Source organism: Phalacrocorax aristotelis, chromosome 2 (assembly GCF_949628215.1).
Source record: "Phalacrocorax aristotelis chromosome 2, bGulAri2.1, whole genome shotgun sequence".
In the NCBI taxonomy this organism is placed as follows: domain Eukaryota; kingdom Metazoa; phylum Chordata; class Aves; order Suliformes; family Phalacrocoracidae; genus Phalacrocorax; species Phalacrocorax aristotelis.
In genome coordinates, this window is record NC_134277.1 from 82,523,908 (window position 1) to 82,550,662 (window position 26,755).

Consider the following 26,755-nt stretch of genomic DNA (forward strand, 5'->3'; position numbering starts at 1 on the left):
ACATAAATATGCTTCCATGAGGCTGCAAAGGTAAAAGTCTCAGACTTTATTTTAGCTAGAGTGAGACATCTTTCTTTTAGACTCCATAATGGGTATTTGTCCAGCCTGCATCTTCTTAACACAGATCTTTGAAGGACCCTAGGAAGACTGAGGATCTAGCCAGAGAAAGCAAGAGGCCTGAGTTATCTGGGCAAATATTTAAACAATTTGCAGGGTAGTTAGGGGCAGGATTCATCCATGTTTACTTCTACTGGCATGCAAGGACCTTTTCAAAAAGGAGGTATTCCAGTTCCTCTAGGTTAATACTCCGCCATCCTACATATTGTGTACCATTTTCAACTTTAATAAGTATTCTCTCATAAGAAAGTAGCCCTGTCTCCACTTTAGAGTGAGGCTAAGAAATGAGTTGTTCATACTTCATGTTTGTTTTTTTTTGAAGAAATGGAATTTTAAAACACACACGTACTTTTTTATGACAGAGAGCAAAATTGAAGCTAAAATTAGCAATTAAACTTTGTGGTTTTGCAGAGACTTGTACATCTCTATGTAAATGATACAGGTCCATCTTTTACAATTTCTTTGGAATTGACTATTGCCAAACTTTAAATAAAACTGCAAAGCTAAAAAAAAAAGATAATTTAAAGCAAGCGTTTAAATGTTGCTGTGGTTTTGCAGATAGTATGAGCTTTATTATTGGTATTTTCCAGTTTAAGGAAATACCTAGAATGAATGAACTTTTTTAAGCCACCTCTATGTTATCATAAAAGGAAATGCAAAGCAAAGTTTTCCTTATCACCAATTAATAGAACTGACTACAATGAAAATTATACTTGCTGATGATCTCCTAGTTTAAAGCACGGAACGTCAGAAACTCTTCTTCAGTCACTATACTTTTAAAGCACAATGACTTGAGGATACTTTCATGGCTTATTCACATGATGGACAGGAAAAGAAATTGTTTGATTTGTTGAGTCCCTGAGAGCTACTTGAGCGTGTCATGACACTCACAGCTTTCTCCACACCAAAGATAGGACTCCATTAGTTGCCTTTCTGAAGAACACTGTAAGAGGAGAACCTAGTGGCTTTGGTAATCCGTACAAACACTTCTTAGGGTATTTTTTTTTTTCTGGTTAACTACCAGCATTTTCATGTACAACACAGTAACTGACTGTTTTGAGCGAGCTGGACTTCTATGAGTAGCTCACATATTAGTTTTGAGCACATATTTTCTTCTTTATTTTAGTCTATCTATCTGTAAGGGATGAGAAAGAGCTACAGAACAGGACTGTGGCTGGACTGAGAGGGCTGACCAGCTGTGGAGAAGACCGTTCCCCTACCACCGGTATTAGAGTCTTTCTTCTTGATGGGCTTGCTGCTTGCTGGGAGGAGACAGTTTTGCTTTTATCAGGCTCCTTTAGCTACATGATAGCTCCCACGTTATTAACTCTGTGAGAAGGGATGCCTTTTTTCACATCCTCCTAGAAATTTGGTTTTAATGAAATGTAAAGTCAGCAAGCATCAGAGCTACATGTAATTTAATTCCCATTTATATATGTATGTATTTCTGTAAAATAGTGCCTAGCATGGGCAAAGATAGAGAATCTTAGTTCGTCGTAGCTTAACCTAACATCTATGGTACTTTGACTTTCTGGCATGCTGAAAAGCCAACCTATCTCCTGCAACTGGACAGCAATATAGGGTCTTTTCCACAACATAGCCAGTTGTGTGTGTGTATATATGTATATTTGCACATAAAAATATATTTATATGCATAGTATAATGAATCTAGAAATGGGTCTTGTGCTTCTGGACTTTATGATGTTGGTATGCGTCAGATATCCCACATACTTTTTACTTCTTACAGCACGTATCCTGCATACTTACTATTTCCTGCGGCAGGCTCTCTCACTTGGTCTGAGAAGTGCATGTGAGCAGACTGATACAGACTTTTCCAGGCTTCTCCAGTGATAAAGTTTGGACCATGCAGATCTTTTCTGCTGGAGACACCTTGTTCAGAATGAGCATCACATTGAGGAAGCAATTTAATGAGACAGGAAACTCAAAACTGTCTTGCAGCCACTACCAGAACAGCTCAGTATACTGTTCCCTCTTCCCCAAATTACTTTTCAAAAAGAGAGCTGCTGAAACTGAGTCTACAGGTCATATGAATTATCCTAACAGGCTGCAAATGGCCCATGAGCCAGAAGCCAAACCTTTCTGAACTATGTCTTTGTAGTGCAGAAGGTGATACTTATTTTCAGCTTTGGCCATGGAAAGATGAGTGGACTGAGAGGAAGGCCCCATCTACTGTGCGACAGCTGCTTTGTGTTTCACAGTACAGTTAGCCCTGTTTCCCTATTTGACTAAAATTAATGAAGTTGCTGCCTGCCACTTTAAAATCCTTGCATGTATCTGTAATTAATTTGCCTGTCTGTCAACTGAGTATTATGTTATATATAGCATGGCACTCTTATCAGCTAAATAGAGGTGTGTTTTTACTAGGCAGGATATCTAATTTGCAAGTACAAACTTTAGGATATTGAAACGTTGTGAAGATGCTTTGTCCACGTAGAGGAGGCAGTTTAGGTTACATGGCTGACTTTCTTCTGTGTTTGTATACTTCATCCAGTTTTTTTGTTCAAAATTTAATGTAAGTCCTTTTTAAATGTGTTATTTTACAGTAATCTATGTAGCATACCCTTTGTTTTTATGTTAGAAACATATTTTATAGCCGTTCTTACCAGTAAATAAATACCAAGAAACAAACAAAAGACAGTATATTTACTTTGAGGGTCTAAAAATAAAGTTATTCCTTCAAGTGTAAAGCATTCAACATCTGTGATGAAATGAAAAAGCCTTACGCATTAAATAAATTTCAGCACTAGACAAAAGAAAAACCTCTCTTCTCTAGGCACATTATTGTGACTGTGTATGTCACAATTCAAGTTCTTTTTTTTTTGTTTGATTGCAGTTCACACACGTTTTGTGGTCAGAAATGTAGGAAGGCTGTGGGGAAAAAAATGATGATATCTGGATGATAGATTGCAATGCAGTTTCTTTGGGGATTTTTGTTTGGTTTTGTCATATGCTCTGCCTACTAGATTGTAAACAGATCATCCTCCCAGTCGGTTGATTGCAGTTTGAGATATTTTAGTTTTCTTACTGAACGTTACCCAGCTTTAAAGAGTCCAGGTGGGGATATTTTGGTCAGTCAGAGCTTTTCTTAACACAAAAAGAAAACGAGAGGTTGTCTGGAGCTCCAAAAGTATAGGGTAGTTTTCAAGCAAGGGGTTAAAACTACTTTTCACAACTAATAATATTTCAAATGCACACTGTGTATTTTTGTGGGAGGGGGTTACAGAAAGGGAATCCTCAATACCAATTGGCTAGTCTCTATCAGCTGCAGTTGAGCTCAAGCTGCTGCTGAAGAGCAGTATTGATCTGAAGGGTAAATGTGTAGGGAACCACAGAGAAGGATTCAGTCGTTTCTGAGAAGGGAGCCAACCCCTTCCAGTAAGAAAGTGGTTTCTACCTGTCTTTCCTGCCTGTGAGACCCTTTGTGAATGAAGGGGAACACGGGAAAGGGCAGTTTGTTGCTACAGTGATTCAGAGAAAGAGGTATTGCTGCTGTGCATGCTGCTGCTGCTGATCTTGCTGGTGCTGCTGCAGCTTCATGTAGCAGGTAAGGCTGCTTTTTCTGGGGAGGGGGAGGAGAAGAAATTGGGATTGCATCGCAGTGGCTGGGGATGTGGCGTGGGGGCCCCCTGAATCACTGCACAAAAGGACGCTGGCTCCACGGAGGAGCTGCAGCACACGCGAGAAATGTGGCCGTGTGGATTAGCAGGCTATTTCCTGCTCATCCCGGTTTGGAATCGTAAAACTTCAATAAGTTCTAAACAAAGTGTGCAAGTCCGCAGTGCCCAAAGCAAGAGGGGGCAGTGAAGGGAGAGGAGGGAGCTGCACCTTTCCCTTCCCGCTTTGCAGGCGTCCAGCCCTCCTCCGGGTCGGGCAGTGGCTTTGACATACAGAGGTATGGGTGCAACTAATTCGGTTGTGATGGGTACTAAGATCAGTGCTGATAAAAAGCAAAATACGTCGTGCCAAACTGGGGACTTGTTTCAGTTCACAGAGAAAAGAAGTAAGTGAAGGTGTAGAACTTGTGGGAGTAAACATATATTTGCTATAATTCTATGTGGGTTTGGTTTTGTTTTGTGTGGTGGTTTTGTGTGGTGTTTTTTTTTTTTTTTTTTAAAGCACTCAGTCTGGTCTGTGTGTGAGGGAAGGCAGGAATGGGGGGGCGGGGGGGAAGGACACGGACGGAATTTCTGCAGCATTGACCTTTAAAGTGATAAGGTTCAATTAAAAGAAAGAAGGTAAGAAATGTGAATTCGACTTGAAGCAACTTTGAAAACACCTGAGCAGCCTCCTCTCTTAAAAAAAAAAAAAAAAAAAATAAAAGCACTGCAGAAATAATTTAATTGTGAGAAATAAAATTTAGCTATGATATCCGAGGTTTTCAAATGCAAGCCATGATATATTATTGTAATGTTTCAAACTGATCTTCTACAAATTAGTCATGTGATGGGCAGTAGAACATACATAATCTTTATACAAACATTTTAGTGGTGAGTTTAGCCCTGAATTATAAATCATGCTGCAAGTGTGCCTATAATAGAGATGTGTGAAGGTACTTATCTTGATAAATATCTCATGGAATTTTTTAATGTGAATGGCTTCGTGGCTTTGATATTTCAATTCTTAATATTTAGTCTGGTTAAGAAGGATACCTGTTTCTTATATTTTAAATATTCCTTTCAAAGCATACTATGATGGTGATGGACTTTGTGTTAATATCTGTGTGTACTGAGTGATGGTTGACAGTGTTTTTTTTCTGTATCTGCAAATATCTGTACAGAGCTAAATAGGAAGGGATGCTATTTTATGGCTGGGTAGCATCAATGTACAGTTGAGGCTATTGGTAATTTTTTCCCTATTTCAAGTTCAAATATAAATCACAAAAAGCCTAACAATTCAGGAATACTAAGTAGGTCTTATGATAATGTACCTTTTGCTGTGCATGTGATGGCATTTCAGATACAAAATAAATCGGGATTAAAATGTTTCCATGAAACGATGCTTTTAAGAAATTCACAGATTGGTCAGGAGGTCTTTATTTCAGTCCTCTGAACATATTGTTAGACCTTTCATTGATCACAGCATGTTTTTAAGAGGTTTCAAGGCTTCTTACAAAATATTTCCCCAGATCTGAAAGCCAGATGGTTACATTGCAGAAGTCATAAGCAGTTAATTGCTGAATTGATTTGAGTGCTCCAGAACATATCAGCATGCAGACCGAAGGCTTCCATCTCGACTGATCAAACTAGTTACCTGATGTTGCTCTTTGGTGAGATTGGGGTCTCTGTTAGAGATGGGAGGGAAAACAGATTCTCTTTTTGGGAAGCAAGAACAAAACACTTTAGTTTGAAAATACTTCTTTATAAAGTAAATTATTTTTCTTTCTCATATCAATCCCATACATGCCATTTTTCTTCATGTTTACTTTATTTGGATTAATTTGCTTCTCCCCCCCACCCCCAACTGTTCTGAATGTCAGGTCTGTGGATTTGTTCACCTACTGTGTTGAATCATATACCAGATAGAGATAATATGATCTCCCAGAATTTCCTTTCTATTCACTGTATGTAGACAGAAATCCCTCAGAATGTTCAATACTTTGGAAGGGTTTTTTTGTGTGTGGGTTTGTTTTTGTTTTTTTTTTTTTAAATATAAAAGAAGAAATACTGTTTCAGTTGCAGTGACATACAATATAGCATAGATAACAGAATGGTAAATATAAATGTTATGGTTGTCTTGCTATATGCAGTTTCTCATTTTGTACCTATCAGTTGGAGTTTTGTTCTTCTGACGAAAAAGATGACTAGTAATCACTAATCGTAAGGAAAGCAAATGCTTATTTTGCTTTCTTTCAACCTTAAATAACCCATTAGTTCGATAGTATTGCTTGAGATGATTTAAAAATTTTATAGGCTAGCAAATTTCTAAATTGCTTTTTCTTAAGTAACTTTTAGGCTGAAAGCTTTTTTAGTATTCAAATTATTTTAAATATTGTCCTGTTTAAGAACTTTTAGAAATCGTTGACACCTGAGTTATATGAAAATCACATGATGTTTCGGTCTTTATTGCTTTTGCCTGAACACTGCTATCACACTTTCTTAAAGGTATGGTTATAAATGCTTTGTAAAAGGTTAAGAAGTTGTGTTTAAGTAAGTATTTAAATAGTTATCACAGAATTAGAGAAGTGCGTAAATTACATGTAACTGCAAAGCATCATTATCAATTTTTAAAAATATGCTTATAATCATCCAGGGCTCAGGTAAACTGTCTCTAATTTGCTCATAGGATCTATAGTCCCATATTAACCTTTCTAAACTATTCAGACATGCACATGCAATGTAAAATGTTACAGTAAAACGGAGAGGATAAAGTCAGGGTAAAAACTTGCACTGTCTTCATGTAATGAAGCACATAGGTAAGGGGGAGGGAACACAGACTTGTATCCGCTGTGCATACAGCCACAGAAGTACATGCAGCCATCTCATTGGTGGAGTGGGGCTTTTCTTACCATGCGCTCTACTATAAAATTGGTCCAACACTTAGTTTCCTATGCGTTAACTGACTCTTAAAATACGAAAACAAAGATTATGTGGAACATATTTAGGCATAACTGGTCATAGATATCACCTTTCTTGAGGAGGTTATACACAAAGAATTTCTGCACATACGTTATTCTGAAGATGGCAGTGCCTGCCCAGGGGAACATCATACCTTTTGCTCTTTAATATATTGCTTATGCTTATCTTTATGCTTTTAAAATCATAAGATAGTGCATGTGATCTTTACATCTGTATTCTTGTTTTCCAGATATATTATATGGAACTGTTACAACAAAGAAAACCCAGAATATGTTTTAAGTTTGGATACATTTACTTTAAAAGCTGTATTTTGGTCATGCGTTCTACTTCTGGTTCTAACAACATAGATCAATTTTTAGGTAACAATATTCAAAGCTTGATAAAAGTTTTGCCTCTATTGCTTATACTTTAATACTACACAACATAGTTAATGGCATAGATGTGAGTATAGTGTGAAATCATTTTGTCATGACAACTTGCATTTTGATTAAGTTACCACAGCTGTCCAACTCACAGTCATGAGGTTCTGAAAAATAATCACTTTTATCTATTTTTACTATGCAACTCTGTTTTCTTCTTTTAGGAATACCAAACTGTTTTCTGGATAATTTTTGTAGTATTGACAAACAGCAATATATGTGTGTGTATTACTGAACTATAAACTATAAGTAAAAAAGCAAAAATAAACTGATTGTTAAATAACTCCAGCAGAAGTGTCATCATCTTGTGAAAGTCTAGGAAGGAAACATGGCTGGTTAAATTGTAGTACAAGTACATAAAGAAAAAAATTTTCTACAAGGTCTAAATTGCATCATTTTAAACAATAAAATATATTTATATTTTTTCAGTACGTTGCTGAGTAAAACAGCTAAATTTTAATCTCATTTCCACATTGTCATTCACTTCTGACAGCTGATATATTTGAACCTGTAAATTAAAGAACATTAATAAAGCAAGGCAGGTGAGAAACAGAAGAAAGAATAATGCTGATTCCGTAGTGTCTTTAATTTTTCTTAATTTAACCAAGGCTTTTCTATTCATGTGTTAAGAGAAGAAACTGTAATACCTCTGCATTTATCTGCTCCACTTCAAATCATATATATTTACCTACAGCATCAGTATATTGGTTGGTTTCCAGGCTATTCATTTGGAAAGCACTTTGATGGACCTGGAATGTGAAAATTGTTATATGAAGCCAAATACTATTCTGCTTTTAAATGACTCATAAAAATTCCTCTACTTAACGCGTTTGTGTGTATACACAAGTTTGGGATGTTTATACATATCCTTTAAACTGAGACATTTTTATGAGGCATTTTAAAAGGTGAACCGAATTTGAGTTTACATAGCACTTGTCGAGTTTAAGGTATCACAAAGAAATGAATTACGGTGCACGGTGGCAACAAAGCCTTAAATGCTGCTAAGAAGGGATGTTGTCTAAAATGTTATGTGTTATAACGCTGTGTTATGAAAAATACCATGTGATTTTTGCTTTTTCTTAAGCAACTGACTGTTCACTAAAGGAACTGGAATACAATGTCTTGTATGAGAGATGGCCCCTCTTTTTTTTCCACTGTAGATTTCACTTTCCTGAAAGTCTTTAATGGGGAGGGAGGACTAGGCTCGGTTGTGGTACATTAATTTGTTTCAGTATATTCACTCCTACTGGCCTACAGTTAGGAGCTGTATGATATCTATAAGTGGTCATGTCATAGTAGTGGAAGTAATGTTGGGGAGTATTTTCACATGTCTTATTTTGTATTGTGATACTATCAGATTTCACAGAGTAAACCTGACAGTGTATTTCTTAAGGTGCAAACCAGGGTAAAGGAGTACCAGTTCTGTCATCCCTTGTAAATATAAGTTGCTGTTTAGAGACCTCAGTTTAAGAATGACAGTTAAGTCTGTCTCTGTTTAGGATGTGGCTTAAGAGTCTGACTAATATTAAAAGATGATTTTATGTACGCTGTCATGGTTTTAAGACGCTCTCTGCTAGACAAAGTACTCTTTTTTACCTAGGATGTACTACAAGATGTCAATCATCTCTCATTACTGAGGACCCTACATTGGTATTGAATAAAACAGGGGTAAAACATACTGTCTTGGGCACTTTGTTTTATTGGGTCCTCTTTCCTAATTTAATTGTTCTTTATTGTTTCACCTTGACTGATTTGTTTTCTTTTATCCAGTGACATTCATTCTGAGGGACTATAAAATAGCTGCTTTGCTAAACACCAGAAAGATGTTGCATTTCCCCAGCAGATCGAGTGCACTTCATGTCACGGCTTGTTATAGCTATATACTTTGAAATCTTGTAACCAATATTTTGCTTCATCTTTTGCGTTGCATTATGTTTCTTATCTGCTTTGTCTCAGTACATAGATTCTTACTATCTACAGAAAAATTTAGCTATAAATTGAGTTTTGAGATACCTTGACCACACTCCTGCTGCACTTAATGTCTTTTAGTTCCCATTGTCACTTACCAAATGGCAGATTTTCTCCAAACATCTGTCCCCCAGTAGTAGAGTCAGAGGTGTCAGACTATGCTATGCCTTCACCCAGAGAAGCAGTCTCTTTTTCAGTTTTGTTTTGTATATTATGTCTTATAAAACACTGGAAACTTTGACAACAGCATGAAATACAATAGGACTTGTGTGGAATTGGAGATGCACCTTGAAAATTACTTCAGCTAAGGGAAAACACTTCAAAATAACAAAATGAACCTCACAGAGTGTGTTAATGATCTGATGGATTGAACTACATATTAAAAATAATGATTGTAGACAGGGAAATCGTAGTACTGAAATCTACTCTTGGTTTAAAATACTTTAGCTAGAAAAAGAGAAATAAAACCTAGCTAAAGTTAAATAAAACCTGCTTCAACTTTTCTGGCATTGATGGAAATAGCCCTGGTTCAGGTCTTTGTCAGAGAAAGCTGCATGATTCACTGAAGAGATAGCTCAATGAACAGGCGTGACAGACTTGATTTATCAGCATGTTTCATGTTGTATTCCAGCAGTAATTATTTATTCCTGTAGAAACTGGCTTCAGTTTTGGTTGATCCTAGCCTCTTTGGGAGCGCAGAGCAGGAATAAAGCTGGCTTAACCTTGGTTGGAGACTGACTCTGTCACAAAGATAGTACTGTTCTGTTATTGGCAAATAGCGGGCATTTGGCCAGGCAGAGAGTATGGTTAACATGTTGCTGCCCTGCTCATTGCATACCTGCTGGTAAAGCTCCTTTTGGGACCTGTGATTAGTACGACCTAGGGAAGCCATGAAATTGTGCTGTGGATCTCCTTGGAAATGGACCAACAGCCAGCAGAATGGCCTGGGTCTAACCATCTTCTTTCAGGTGGCAGACTTTGTCAGAACAGACTCTCCTATGAAATTTTTGCTGACATCTGCACTTGGTTGGGCTGATATAGGAAAACGAGGAACTAATTAAACACTAATTAATAATAACACGTAAAGTTAATGAAGATTCACCTGAAGTATAAGGCATGGCCTTCAGTCATTGTGTCATACCAGTCTGCCACTTTTTTACCACCTGTCTTTCCCCTTTCTTAATCTATAAACTGTATTTTAGGTCAAAGATTTGACCTTACCATCATGTATTTTCTATCTCTAACCACTCATAAATATGAGGTAACCTACTTCAGGCCTAAAGCTGTGCTTTTGGCCCACTGTTGGAAGAATTTTCACACACAATCATACAGATGAATGAGAAAGCAAGTCTGTGAGCATGTCTAAAGAACACCACTGTATGACTCAAAAGCACAGGATGTTTTAAGTATTTAATTTAATATGTATGTTCATGGAAAGGGATATCTCACTCCAGGGCATATGACCCACAATAGCCACCTAAACTAAGCAGGAAGAAATTGGTAGGAGAGTGCCTATATTTTTCCAACAGCTGTTTCTGGAAAGTGTGTCAAGTGTTTTTTCTGTGCTAAAAGTCACTTTTGGCCACATACCGCTTAATAAGAATGCATTTTACTGTGTGATCTTCAAAAGTCTTTCAGATTGTGTCTTTGTGTCTTGAAACCTAGGTTTTACCTATTGAACTAGTTGAACTCTGCTAACACATGAAAAGTAGGTATTCTCACCAGCCACAAAGATGGCCAAAGGCTGTTCTTGACTGCACAACAACAAAAAAACTCAACAAAATTTTGCTAATGTTGGCTTCTGAGAACTCATCCAGATAGTCCAGGAGACAAGAATGAACTTTTCAGGTCAACGTAACTATTATTTCTACGCTGAGTAACTCAAAAGAAGAACAAAGTTATCAGTGTCTTTTGCTTGGCTGTGACAGAGAAGGTGACCAAAGAGTAGATTGCAGCTCTCTTGTCCTGTATGTCTAAGTTTTGTTATAAACAGGTGTGTGGATTTCATATGTTCTTCTTTAATTTATCAGTTGCCCCCTTACAGGGACAAAATGCATTTTTATTCAATTACTAGATCAAATCAATGGCCTGCACACAATCCGAACTGTTTAAGGGTAAATGACTTGTACCTATAAAAGTTGTATGCTATTTATATTTTATAGAAAATCATATTAGCTCATCAGGTAGGTTTTAGATATATAAGTGTAAAACAGACTTCAATTTTAGAGAAGCACCTGATACAGTAGCTAACAGTAGCGTCTAACATTCAGCAAAGGCTGTATGTAGTTCATGGGGACTTCGTTATTATGCACACGAAAGGTATTTCATTGGATTTTGTTCCCAAGGCTGTAGAGTGAACTGAGTTGCTTAAACATGAATATGAATGTCCTTCTTGAAGCTGTGACTGGAGAAAAAGAATTGACTACCCTTATACTCAGGTTCTTGTCAGTAAAAACAGTATACTGTAGTGAATTTCAGTCCACCAGGTAAAAGTCTCAGTGTGTCTTGAGGAAGTATGAAGGAGGTGAGTATATAATTTGAGTATATCACAAGTGAAGTATGCCCCAACAAAGAAATTAGCAAACCAACATGTATAGTAATATTTAGTGACTTATTCGGGTACACCTTTAGAAATGTAAGCAAAGTTATTCTACGTGGATGCCGTGGAATGAATAAAAAGTGCAAGACCTTAAAGTACCTTAAGTATACTCAGAACAGCTATATAAGAGTCACATGGGAAGTAATCATAGACAGTTTTTTAATGTTTCAAGGTCAAGGTGGAGGAAGTGGAAGGAAATAATCTCTCCTTCCTAGAAGCAAATAAAAATAGTTTCAGGTGTTAGGATCACCACTTTCTCTATTATTTAGCAAGTTCTGCTGCATATGCTCCTCCCAGATTACTCATGCAGTTCCTGGAGAAGATATCTTCCTCTGAACTGCTAAGCCTATTACTGATTTTGTCAGGCAAAGCTGGTTTGCTAGCATATAAAGATTTGCTTAATAGACCCATTTATTTACTCCCCTTTTTGCAAAGAATTACTATAAGCTTTATATCTGTAACGATAACAAGAAAACATTTTTTTCTGGCAAAGAAATAAATAATTCTTGATATAAACTTTATTTCAGGAAAATCTAGGAGAAAAAGAATTCCTTCATTTATGATTCAGCAGTCTCAAAGGATGGTGTCCATAATTTCTTGTTGCATGCACAATTAAATAAAGCTTCCAGGATGCAGTAAAAGGCGGGGGGGGGGGGGGAATCTTTGAAAGGTTTGTCTTAACTGGTTCTGAAGCTTAGTCCTGTTATCTAAACTGAACAGTGAAGAACTGGTATTAATACCTGGACTTATGCCTATGCAAAATCCAGAGTTCCTAAAGTAGCAATTAAAAGGCTTAATGCTGAAAACCTCCTAAGCAGAATTCTGAAGCTCTTTACTGAAGGGCAATATTTCTCACGTAGTGTCGATTCATATTAACTGGAACAGCATTGATTTTCACACAGTCCCAAAGTCTTACCTCCCTGAGCTTTAAAAGTTTCTGAGGAATAAAACATTTTGAAATTAGTGATTATTTTTCTCCTTCTTTAAGACAAAACTTAAATTGAGATGCGTATAAAAATACCTTTCTATATATGTGTAAATAAGTATGTTCCAGTGGAATGTTCTAAAATTATTCTTGTCTAAATCTTAGGTTTTCCCTCTCTCCTACCTACCCTTTAAAAGCATAGTTAAAATCTCAGTTATACTCAGGCTGTATCTTCTAATAGAATATAAGTCCTTGGAGCATTAACAAATCTCTCAGCTTTTAAATAGACTGTGACCTATTCATTTACAGGGCTACTTCAATAAAGCAATAGCTCACTTAGGTTAATGATGGATCATGGTGTGATTCGATTTGCAGAGTGCAGACTTGCCCATTATCCCCTAATGTTTGTATGGGTCATGTTATCACATCCAAATAATGATACATGCCACCCCTTGTTCCTGGAGATATCGCAGTGATTACAGGAAAGCTCGGCGTGCTAGTACACAAACCCTTTAGGGTTCTGTTGGCCGCTGTTGAATTAGTATTTTTGGCTGGAGTATGATAAAGCAGGAAAGGCTTAGGTTTCTCTGTGACTGTGACACCTTCCCCTTGTGATTCAATTGGCCATCTGGCTGAGCAGACGGGCTGGACATTAGCAGAAATCAGATCTGCCTCTCTGTCTTTTGCTACTTGCTTTTTTCTTTTCTTGGTGAGGAAAGTTAGCTGACCCTGACCTGCTGTGAGAGATAATTTGCAAGTCGAGTGCCTTGTGGTCTTTTTTTTTTTTTTTTTTTTTTTCTCTCAGCTTGAGTATCTAACATGAAGATGGAGCAATTTCCAACAGGAAGAAAACATATCAATACTTCTGTACTGAATGTAGATATCACACAGGAGAGACTTGGGCTGGTAGCCACACTGAGAAGGGAAAAAAAGGATATGTTTCTAGTTGTGATACACTGCAAGTACCAACATAATAATTTCTTTTCCACTGCTGTCACACTGTCATTTACTCTGAAGGATTGTCCTCACTTAGGCACAGCAATTCAAAACAGCCTAAGTGATAGGATAAGAAGTGAAATCTTGAATGTGTTTTGTAAATGTTCATAAAATGCTCTTAAGGTTTAATTTTACTTCCCATTTTTGGGGATGATATGGGTTTTCTTGCCTATCACTGCATTTACACTCAGCGACCATCAGGCTGCTCACTGGTCCAGCTGCTGACAAACACTGAATCTTGTTAAATGCTTCCAATAAAACTGTCATAAACCACACTAGCACTAAACCTTCCTAAATCTACACCAGTGCTACTGGTGTACTTCAGCTAAAACATTAATGGGCAGAGGAATAATTTCCTTATATTTTTTAACACAAAATAGAAATAAGGAAATAGAAAAAATGAACTTTCTTTGCTACCAACTGCACATGCAACCTAGGTATAGAAGAAATTGCTGTAAGAAATAATGCTGATCTTCAAGTGAATAATTTTTGTTATAGCTGAATTTAAATATTCTCCAACAGCTTCTGTCACTAGGAAGAGAGGATAGCTGTACATCGTTCAAGAATATTTTTCTAAGGAAAGTCACTGGTGGTGAAAAATCTAAATGGAAAGCACCTGTTCACATTGTTTTTCCCACTTTCTTTGCTGCTAGACAATGACAAATACAACCACAGTCAACATTGTCAAGTGTCAATGAAATATTTTAAAATATGCTGGTTTTAACACTTTAAACCATTTTTCTCACCCACTAACACATAAAAGCTATATTTCCCAAATAGTTCTAATACTAGAGGGGGTTGGTTGCTTAAATCAGAGTTTAGAAATAGAATTCTATGTGATTAAAATAATATTGTTGTGCTGACCTGCTGGGCATGGAAAGGGGAAAAGATGGGCACTTGCAATAAATGAGTGAAGCCATTTCATTACAGTACAATAGATTTGGCTCTTATTATATAACATTTTTATTCTGCTCTAAAAGCATTATATGAGGACCTCCCCAGAAATAGTGCCAAAGATCTCAAAACTGTAAGCAGATTTCAAACCCAAATTAGATTTCCCAGCTGCTTAGTGGTATATGCTCACAGTGAAATAGTGAAAAATGGCTTTTGAAATGTTTACTACATTAAAACTCTGAAAAATTTTACATATTTTAATTTGCTGAGAGTTGCAGCAAATTTAGGACTCAGAAGTCCCTTGTGATAGTTGCCTGAAGCATCAATAGAAAGAGGTTTTCTTTTTTACCTCCCCTTACATCAACAGTATAATGATTTTTGAGGATCAATATTATATTCTTGTGTTTGGAAGCTTAAAGTCATGCAATCTTATTTCTCTCAAGTGTTTTTCTTCCTTATCATATAGGGTTTACTGAAATTTGAAAGGATATGCAGACTCACCATTTCCAAAGACCAAAATCCAATGTCTTTCTCCTTCCTTCCCAGCACCCAATTCCAGTGATAAATATATAAAAAATTTCATTTTTTAAATCATATCTAATAAACTTTCAGAATCAGTTCAAATTCTGAATACAATGACCCTTCTTTCAAACTCTGCAGACTAATACGAGGGAACATGTGAACTATGGGCATTTTTTGCAATCAAAGAATGTCATTCAAACCATAAGCATAGGTGTAACTATTACCTGGTAATTTTACAGCAGAGTAATTTTTGTAATGAAACATAAAGGCTTAACATTTCAAGATTTGAAAGATTGTGTTAATGCTGATAATTGTACATTAAGTTGTCTGCCAGGTATAATGCAAAAATATGTATCTTTATCTTCAATATGTAAATACTAAGTGGCATATCTGTATCACTATGTCCTTATTTTCTTTGCATTGAAAAAGTGCAGTGAAAAGGATGGCCTGAAAGAAATAGTTGGTTCTATTGTTATTTTTCATATAGACTAGTGGAATCCACCCCTAGAAAGAAGAAATGGTGAATGTCACTGTGACAAAATATCTACGTAGGAATTTGTGAACTTATTTATTTGCTATGTGAAAATATGTGGTGAGAATACGTACTTAAGTCATTATTATTTTTATCATCCTTGAGAGGATAGTGTTAGGGTTCTTGTTCGTGTCTTGATATTTTAAATGGAAAAAGAAGATCCTCAGAGGAGTTTAGGGCCATAACTCCCTTCTTTTGCATTTGAATTCTCAAGGAGGATCTAAGTGCTCAGATTTCCTTGAGGAGTTAAGTTAAACCCTTATATAGAGACTGAACCTAGATGAGAAGCAATGCAAAGCAAGAAATGATGCTTTTTATGTTAAGTGCAAAGCTTTTTCTTTGGAAACTATCAAATATCTTTTGCCTATGTCTTACTTAAATACCTGCAGACATGTAAACCTACCTCTGTCGCAAGTGTTAAGAAACTTATTAGATCTACTGTCAGAAAGAACACCTGACAGAAAAAAAAAAAAAGAAAAAAAACCCAACAAACACAAACCTCCTCCTCTCAGCTTCTCCTGGAGTTTTCTTTATATCACATAGTTTTTCCTCTATGGAGAAAAGACTTCGATCTTTGTGAACTTAGTTTAGAATTATAACATGGAGCTTTCTTAATTTCAGATTACAAGGACAACGCTTATTTCTGCCTCAGATATAATTTCACAATTCCAAGAAAATCTGAGTAATATCGTGTCTTTGCAATGGAATGGGCAAGAGAGAAAATATTGGTCTTATTTCAGTAACAGTAGTGGTTTTAATGCTGTCACTCTATCATTTCACTTCAACTTATTTATTTATGTATATGGGAGGCTAGTCGGCAGCTATTGCTGTAGGTAATATAAATTAATTTATGTGGATCAGCTTATTTTTGACACTGGGCAGCTAGTCCTGATACCCAGTGCATCCATGATGTACGTGATAATTTCTACATTTGGAATTTTTATTGTTGTTATTTATCCCCGGTTAAAGTTAAGTCATTCAACTGCAGCAATAACTATTGGCACAATGAGATACTTATTTAAAAAATGAAATCGTAAAAGCAGGAAGTTTGAATGTTACCCAATAACACTAAGTAAATATACAGATGTGATTGTCCACCTTTCATAGATGGGAAACTGAAAAAGAGAGGTGCTGTGAATTACTGAGAATGTCAGTTTTGTCAGCTTCAGGATAAGCTGTAGAAGCCCAGGCCAAAACCTTCCTGATGGAAATATTTTTCTAGTGAGAATTTGATTTTCAGCTGAAGAAAACATTTTGCAACAGAATTTGCTTTCATGAAAGAAAAATTAAAATAAATAGCAGAAACAAAATATTTCCTAGACAAATGCATGAAAACAGAAAGCATTTAAGTCAGAAAGATTGCATGATGTTGAAGGTGGTGTTGTTGCCTCATGCGCTCCTCACTGAAAGACAGAAACACTTTGCATTTCCCCACACATAACACTTATGGCCTTGACAGTCTTATTCAGTAAGGAAAGTGTTGGCCTGTGTCATAGCATGGGGAATACAGCAAATAGGAGCGGATAGAAGTCCAATTAAAACAATCTTGAACTCCCCCTACTATACGACATCAAGGCAATATTCCAACTGACAATTATGGCTAAAATTGTATTTTGTATTTTGGCCCTTTTTTCTCTGAAAAGCTGAAATTTGATTTCAAAAGCAAATCGCTGTATTTTGAACATTCCTAAACTGCCTTGTTTACTACTTCGTAACTCCACATTTTTTGGATAAGAGTTAAGCCCCCAAAGTATGTTTTATCTGTTGCTTGTGAACTTAATAATGTGGAAAGCTGTGTTTATCCATCTTCTTTATAGAGGTTTTCACCTCTAATTTATTAAGCACTCAGTTTATTCTATCACTTCTTCACTCCAGATCAAGACTTACAGAAGGACAAATGATACCACTGACTAAATTGTAGAAGTTTAAGAGCTTGGGAGAATTATTAGGTCTTAGTTGTTGTCTGACAACCTAAATAATTACCTTAACATCAAGCTCTGACCCTCTTCTACACTTAGTTGAAACACTGCACACTGTTCTGGCATTCTTGTAACAGTTACGGCTGACTATTTTCCATCTTTCCTTGAGGACATTTATCGGATAGGTAGCTTAATGTTGGTACCTTATGATTTCTTGACAGCTGGCCATAAAACCTGATAAATGTTCCTGCCAACAAAGCAACATGTGGGTTCCAAAAAAAGTTTGCAAATTCTAACAATGTAGATTATTTGATTGATGAGCAGTATGCAATTTAATTACAAAAATAAATGAGAAAGAGGAAATTTGTCACTTCCCCATTCATTACTCCTTAATTAGACTACAACTAATCAGGGTTTCTGATTGGCTAAAATAACCTCGGATATAATTTACTGCACTGTCATTACAGTTGGATAAAAAGGACAGCATGAATTATCTCTCACTGCCAAAACAGCACAAAAGAACAAGGAAACAAGATGAACCTTAAAATATTGTAAACGTTGCCTGTCTGCAATCTGTCAGATTAGTAATGTATTACAGTAAATTAAATGCTTCTCTTGTGAAATGACAGTGTACATTTTTTCCAATATGCAATATTTATATATATTCTATTTCTGAGTACCAGAGTAGATCAATACTCCACCTGAGACCAATGCATTTATTTTGGTTTTGGCTTGTGTAAATGCATTCTGTGTACTTTGCTTAACATAAAAGCATGTCAAATGGGCCAAATGGACGGAGATAATAACACAGCTCTGAGCTTGTTATAGCTTCGTTGCCGAGTCTAAACATGGAGTATAAAATTTAATTTAGGTGGGTTTTTTTTCTAAGTCAATTATATTTTACCAGTCTGGTTATTCTGTGATGTCTGTTGTGTGTTTCTACTACCTGCATTGCTGGTCTATGCTTTAATGCTTGTATATTAGGGGAAGAAGACAGGTCAGAGAAAGTAAGCTTTCCTGATTATGTACTTGTACATACTGTTTTCTTGCAAGGGTGACATCAAGTTTATGTACATCCCCATGATACATTCATGCACATATGAAGAGTGTATTTATTTGTTTATGGGAATCTGATAACTGTGCAGGCAAATAGAACAGGTGATGTGGTGCAGGGGCTAGAAAAGTCTGATTACTCAAAGTTAGTTCTTCTTCTGAGGTACTGTCACTGCTTCAAGATGTTTTGTATGCCCAGGGTGGAGGAAAAGAGAGATGGTAAGAAAGATGTCAAAGCAGAAGCTAGCACAGTGGTTAAGGAATACTTTTGGGATGTGAGAAAATAAAGTTTAAACCCCTATTTTCCTTGGCTTCAACCCAGCTCTCATTTTAAGTAACTAACTTCATCTTCATACTATTATAGCCTGAGTCTCTCCAAGGAAGTTATTTAAATTTTTATATAAAAAAAATAAGAGATCATTGGTGAAGACAGGAATTCTAAATGACTCCATAGCACAGTGGGCGGAATACTTATCCACACTTTCAGAGGCAGGTTGGGTTTCTCTTCTGAATTGGGCCAAGCAGGGATTTTAAGCCTTGGTTTCTCTAAATCTCAGATGAGTTACCTTCTGCAATATTAGCTGGTCTAAAATTTATCTTCAGACTTTCACAGATGATTCAATATTGTCTGTGAGGAGTGTGAACACTTGAAGTCTGAAACAGTCTAATGGACAAAAAGTACATTTCAACAACCTCTTCACACAACTTTTTCTTTCTTTTTTTTTTTTTTTTTTGGTGTTACAAGTTCTAATCTAGGGGATGTGTTTTGGCTGCATTTATTTCCTTCTTTATTAGTGTAGACCCAAAATGGTTCAAGAGAAAAGGCAGATGGTGAGAAACAAGTATCTGAAAGAAAGATCTGTAATCCTGAATCTGTTTTACAGTGCAAAAACTCTTGAGGTTATGGCTCAGAAATAAGTAATTCATTGAAAAGTGCTTATCTCCTTTTAATACAGCTGCACACAAGCAGCTTATGTACCTTGCTGATGGCTCAAGCAACAAGACACAAAGTCATTTTTATTTCCTTTGATTCTATGTCTTGTAACTAAGCAGGTGCAGTGTGTAAGACTGAGTCATGTACAACTACTGCTTGGTTCTTAACACTTCAAATAGTGCATATAAAATGACCAGCTCACTAATCTATCGCTAGAAATGGCAAAAAACTCCGTACTTGCCTCTATTTCTGTGGTAAGATTGTTTCTTGTGGGTTTGTTTTTGGCAGAGATTATCCATGACGTGCAGGGAATCTTCTCTGTGTGTGTGCACGTGTGTGGTCCCAGCATCCTGGTAGTGTCCTTATTATCTCTTTTTTTTTCTTCTAAGATTTTGATTTTTTTTTAATTGTGCTTTTTCTTTCTTTCACATTTTTTTTTACTTCTAATAATTTCTGTATCTTTTGGTTCGTCCTCTATCTTCCTTTCTCTCATTCAAAAGAGGTAAAGTAGCTCAGTAATACTGCTGTATTAGATTTAAGGAGCCTTTAGCTTCATTCCAAGAAAGCTGGGTCACATCTGCAGCAAACAATAGTTCTCATATGCATCAGATGCAGTGAAAGAAGCCTGAGGCTTTATGTAGCACAAAAAGAGCTGGAATATTTTTGTAGTGATCTGCATTTGCATCATATTTGTAACTTAGTAGATATCTGCTATTTCCTTGCACCTCTATCTTTACTTCTCTACTTTGTAGAAATACACATTGCACCATGCAGTTGAGGATGTAAAGACACTCCAATATCTCTGCATCTTTGTAAATACAAGAAAATCTCCATATAGTATAGTCTGATAGTATGGTATGAGAAAATTTTTTAAAGGTGCAAGGTGGAAATTCCTAGATATATGTAATTAATATAACTGGATTTCTGCAAAGGTTCTGATAGGATTTTTTTGTGCAAAGTGGAATCTTAATTCAAATGACTTATAGCATTACATATTTTGATGTCTCCTTCACTACATATGAAATATTTCATTAAGAATTTTGTTGTGGTTGTTGTAGAAGCACTTGAATAATTAGGCAACCAGAATAGGTGGAATAAGACAGCCTGTGATCTAGACTCTTCATGTGCTTTTTAAAAGGTACAGAATTATTTTTATTACATTTATTCACTTCAGGAACCTCCTGTCTGACCTTGGCAAGACTTGCAGCAAGGGCATTTACAAAATGTTTTTAAAGAAAACTCATGTGTTTGAAATTTCCACACAGATTAAGACACCTCAGTGATCTTTAAAAAAATATGCAATATTTTATTTGTTGAAGTATTTAACTTATTTCTGTCAAACAGACAGGTTTTGCATTTATCCTGTTTGATGGTAACTTTTGAATGGTCTCCAGGTGCCACTCTGTCTCATGACAGACTAAAACAATAGCTTTGCAAGTGATGCCATCTGCCTGCATCCTTTGAAATCTGTTAACTGAAAACCAGTAACCTTGGAAAATTATTAACTGTTTCAGTGCTGTCCATATTAGCTGCAATTGTACTTCTAATACTGTGAAAACCCTGGCTGTAACTGAGGCTGTAACTGAGTCACACAAAATCACCTGTGTCACGTTACTGAGACTGTGACTGTCACCACAGGTAAATTCCAAGGAGGTCTGTGGCCTTCTCAGCCAAGTTAATCTAGACCAAATAGTGCGTAGCTAATGCATCGTTCCAGAAGGTTGACCATTGCATTGTTTTTTAGTTTAGGGAGGCTTTGTATAGGTGAACAAATAAATGCTGTTTCCCATATTGCTAATTAGGATGGGGCAAGAAAGTTTAAACAGGGAAGGAGAATCTAGTTTTGAACACTTGGCTATGTGAATGGAGCTACGCAGAAGTTAGTTGGCAATTTTAAAATTGCTAATTGAGCATTCTGGCAGATACTTCAGTGAATGTTTCTCCCCAGTGAAAACTATCTTCACTTTATTTTTCCCCAAATCCTAGTTTTCTGAATATAGCTTGATCATCATATGGAATATGACTCTTTATATTTTGACCTGTATAATATTTCATTTACTTATATGATTACAACCTGTGGACAGTAACTTTAAATGTAAGGGAATATTCAGTCAGAGAAAGAAGGAGCATACTGTTATTGGTGAGATCTTAAAAAAAGCTGGAAAATACTTTCCAAAATGTATTTGACTCTATATTGAATTAAATGAAATGTGTAAAACTGCATCTAGTAGATCCATCTGGCATAATCACTCATAACATAATTACTCTTACTATTTTTCCATATGCTGAAAATCAGGTTTTGTCCAGTTTCAGTTTAATCGGAAAACTGTAGCTGATTAACTTCCTTGTGTCTATGAGTACTTCCATAGTGGACTCCCTGTGACACCAAACAGAAAACATCTAGTTGAGTCAGCTGCCACTTACCATGTCTTCCTATATACTGGGTTATTCTGAAAATGCTGCTCCATAGCCTGAGGCGGAAGCCTGAGACATATAAGCAGTTAGGGATAATAAAGCTGCAGGGCAGGGTGATGGGGCCATATAGATGTGCATAGTGTCACAGACAGTAGGTCCTCCGGGTTCTTTATGTGGCTTGATTTTATTTAAGATCTTATGTACTCAACACAGGGAGCAATTAAGGAGGAAAGCAATACAAACAGGATGTCATGAACATGGATGAATACACATTATATTACTTACAGAGTATTGTTTAATAGAAAGTTTTAAAAGGATAGAAATTATAGCTTTTATAATATTAACAAATTATTTGCTTACCAGGGATTATATATTATGTCATATTTGCTAGATCATGTTCTTTCTGAAAATTGATACAGTCAGCAGGATCTTAAGTCAGGATTTGTGACATCTGCGTGAGAGCCTCGGTGTAACCTGTGAGTTCAAGGAAGGAGGAATGTTGCCTTAGAGGACTCTTTCATTACTTTTCATTAATAATTATCTGAATAGAGCAAGCAGATAAATCCATTTTATTATTTATTGTTATATAATCTGTGCTTCTGGAAATATAGCAAATATATTGTTTCAAAATATCTTGTTTCTGACTCTTTGCCCGGCATTTTAGTTGCTATATGGATGCCTTAACACATTTTAGTTGCTATATGTATGCCCTAGCTTAAAGTATGGTCTCTAGTGTATTTTATACAATTATTTGTTCATCTTCAAATATTCAATGTCTCTTAAATTATTTTTATTAAATTTGCAGCTTTATGTGAGACTGAAATGACAAAGGTCACAGACCTTGTCTACAGATGTGTCAGATTAGTCCTTTTGTCTAATTCCATCTGCATCTGTGCACAGGTGAAAACTATTAATCCCACCTAGGTGGGAGGCCTAAGAGAAGAATACAGACTGATGTGAAGAGAAAGAAGAGATGCCACATAGGTGTCTCAGTGTCCTGAAAGCTAAAGAATGTGTTAGTAGCAAATCTGACATCTAGAGAAGTAGTCTCAAAAAATTCTAGTTCCAAAAATAATTTCCCCGTTAACCTAAGCTTTTAATGCAACTTCAGCTCACCACACTGACTTTGAACAGTAAAAAAATTTCATCAAAATCTTTCAGATACCTCCATGGTGATATCTACCTGGTCTTGACAAATTGAAAGAACATTGGTTTTGTCCTCTAAGACTCAAACATTGTGTTTCTCTAGGTATGCTTTCAGAAGTGAAGGTCTTCCACCACCTCCAAGGAGACCTAACAGTGACTTTTTCGGTTTCAAGAACAGGCTGTCCTATGAAGCAAAAGATTTAGTTTGGAAATAAAAGTTTGGTATATGAAAAGGAAATATAATGTGCTCTCTGCAGAGCAAAACCATCCTGTAATCTTTTTATTGTTGAAATAACTGAGACATTAATGATTTTAAGAATTTAAGCAACAATATTATGTTGTCTCTCAACTACAAACTCAATTTTTATGCCTTTACCTTCTTCCCTAATGAGTTTGAATCCCTACCATGCAATCACTGTTGTTCCTTAAAAAGCTATGCTTGGATTCTCTAGAAAATGAGATTTATGCATCCATTTTGTCTTTGTGTATCCACCTATGTATTTCCCTATTATGTTTCAGCTTATCTAGCATCTTCAACATGATTTAACAGAGGGCTAGAAATTTAAACAAAAAAAATAATTTCTTACAATGGGAAGAAAAATTATTTAGAGGCAGCATGCAGCCTCCAAGTCCAGTCACTGGGCCTTCCAAGAGCTAGGAGCTTGTTCTTTTTGGCTTGTCCAAAAGCTGGGAGCAGACAGCTGACTGCTCAGTTTACACTGAGTCTGAGGCAACCACAGTTCATGCTGTTTCCTGCCTGTCTGGGTAAGGGGCCAAGCAAAAGTGGGTTAGGTCACAAGGAAGGCTCAAAAAGTGATGGGAATATGCCGCAGTTGTTGTTATGTACTAGCAAGGCAACTCATGAATCAGTCACAATGACAAATCCACCCAGCATCAAGCTTTGTAAATTCCAAGTTTAAAGAAAGAACATAGAAGAGGTACTGTGGTATTTACTTATACCTTTCTGTACCTATAATTATCATAATTATTTCTGCCTTCTTTTGGTTACTAGAGCATTTAACTCCCACAAAAACGCTTTTTCCATACTACCAGTTTTCTGTTTCCATTTTACATTGATTCCATTCATCGCATGTTGAATTTAATTAAACTTTCTTAAATCGTAAACAAGCATTAACCATTTCTTCTGTAAGGAGTAATTTTAAGGTCACCTTCCTTAATATATCCTACTTGATGTGTTCATTTTATAAGCAATAGAGTTACCCTCTGTGCAACAGAATAAGGCTTTTATAGATAATTCAGTATGTGTTGCCATGCAAATATGCAAGTGTGTGTGTATATATATATATGCAGGTATAATAACTTAGTATGCTTTTTATTAGCAGTGGGCAAACTGAAATTCTGTCTTTGGTACTTGTCATATTTGGCATAATATCCTTTTTCCTAAGGGGGCCAAGTGCTGAGAAAAAGAGAGATAGCAAAAAAACAAAGCAGATGTTACAGCTGCTAAGAGAGTAACTGGGAGGGTGCTTCTACAGGCATACCATCTCAGTTAGCAAATACTGTACCACAGCTATCAGCAAAACAGTATTTACCTGTGTGCCCCTTGAAGGATTACACCTGAAAGGGCAGAAGTGGAATAAAGACAGGCAGAGATGATAATGAACAACAGCAAAAATACTACTTCTACAAAAGTTCCTGTTCCCTTAGTTCACATGGGGGTGAGAGTCTCAGTGAGCCGAATAAACGGAAAGCAGAGAAAATTGTCAGTATTTTATTATCTTTCTCAATCTTTAATTTGTGTTCAAGCCATGCTAATGGTTAGATTATCTTGATAGGTTTTTTTTAGCTGCAGTGGTGGCTATTTGGATTTTAATTATCAGTTTTTATGGAACTTGTTATAGGGAGGACTAAGATGCATTTTACTGCTCTGAACAGTAACCTCTGCACACATTCACTCAGTACGTAAGTGAAATATTGTCTCTGGTAAAAATGACCAGTTTTAGCAAGAAATAACAGTAAAACAGTTAGAATAAAAACATTTTAAGGCAATTTACCACACAATTATTAAGGATTCCTCCCATTTCTGGAGCAATGCTTTTAAAAAGTTATCAGGTCAGAAAGCAAACCACATAAAAGAAACTGGTAGCTGCTGTTCATCTACAAGGTGTAAATGTATTAGATAAAATCCTTTTCTTACACTGTTTAGTTAGCCACTGCACATCTTCACAAGCAGATTAAAGTTGTTGTATGGAATTACATGTCTAAGATTTACTTTTTCACCCATTTAGGAATGCTTAAAATGCAGTTAATTTGCAGGGTAAATATCCAGTTGTTTGCCAGACCCTGCGCTGATGATATGTGCTTAGCCTGTTATTTAGCACTTCAGAGTTTTAAATTTGTGGATTGCTAAGCTGAAATAGTAGAACTGGTACTCAATTTGCCATAGAGCTACCATGTACACTGTTACTTGGGAAGAGAAGGATTAAAATATATCTGGCACTGTACTGGACAGATAAATGTGACCACTGCCCAGAGGTATTTCAAAATCAGAAGGAAAAAATTATCTCTAAAAGCCTTTTTTTTTAACATTCCTTGTTATTTTTAAATCCATTATGTCACCTTACCTGAATTTCTGTTACCTTGAAATACCTGTTGCTAAATAAGCACTTAAGCTTAGCATTATTAGAAGTCATGGCTTTGAAAGCTTTTGGATGACTGAAAATGCAGAGTTTGAATCTGTGTTTATTTGCATTAGTTTTTCAGTAGTGTCACCTGATGGTTTTAAGAAAGTAAGGTGTCAATTTTAGGCAGTGCAAATGACAGCAGAACAAATCTGAGGTTATTCTTACTTTGAATGTGACTGGTTAAAAAATGAAAAATATAACCTTCATCAAGCAAGCAAAGAGGGCTGTGTTTTACTGTGCTTTTATATTACTGTTCCCAGCATAAGAAGTTCTCTCTCTTTTTACGGCAGGTCATCCACTAGCCCTATGTTAAAGCCCGTATAATAAACAAGTGAATCCACAAAGCAGGAAAGCTTTATTAGAAGAGGGCATAGAAAGAGTTTTTCGAGCTCAGTTTAAACCTGTCTTTCCTACAGAGATAACAAAGGCAAGATACAATGTCTAGGTACACTTTCATTAAGAACTTAAAACACCCAAATGTTCCTGCCTCTCAGAGTTACACATGTCTCTTCCCTAAGTTCTCCTTAGAAAGATGCGGAAGAAGAAGGTTAATTACCCTACAAAACTGTCTAAACCGGTCAGCATACAACTTGTCATACAGCAATAAAAGTCACTATACTCACTGATGCTCACACAGTCATCACTAAGACACGTAAGAATTTCAAGTGACAGCTAGTATATGGTATGTCTGTTGATCAGTCTTAGTCTGCTGGGCTTTGGCTTATTAGATGTGTTATACTGTTGGAATCAGCAGTGAAACTGCTACTGGTTTTGTATCCACATTTCTGAATTGCACTTTTTTGTGTGTTCACATTGCTCTTGTGTGACACCCAAACTCTGCCAACTCACTTAATATAAATGTTAATTGTTCAGTACTATTTTCAATTTCTTATGTTTTCTCCTTTTGACCTATTCTGTAGAACTTTCCAGCAGCTTTTTCTTTGACACAAGCAACCTTTTCCCTTCTTTCCCGAAGATCTCCATCTGTTTCTTTACCACATACAGCAGTGCTTCCTGATTTTTGATGTGGTGTATATTGTTCAAGATGTATCCATATATAGGACAGGGACCAAGC

At 36.3% G+C, this 26,755-nt stretch overlaps 1 protein-coding gene across 1 annotated transcript in view; it reads left to right on the forward strand.

The window, feature by feature from the left end:
• Positions 1 to 3,365: 3,365 nt before the first annotated feature.
• CDH12 (cadherin 12) overlaps positions 3,366 to 26,755 on the forward strand; it is a 588,619-nt gene continuing 565,229 nt past the window's right edge. The window contains exon 1 of the mRNA XM_075084230.1: positions 3,366 to 3,682. The gene's annotated coding sequence lies outside the window, so the exon portion shown is untranslated. The remainder of the gene's footprint in view (positions 3,683 to 26,755) is intronic.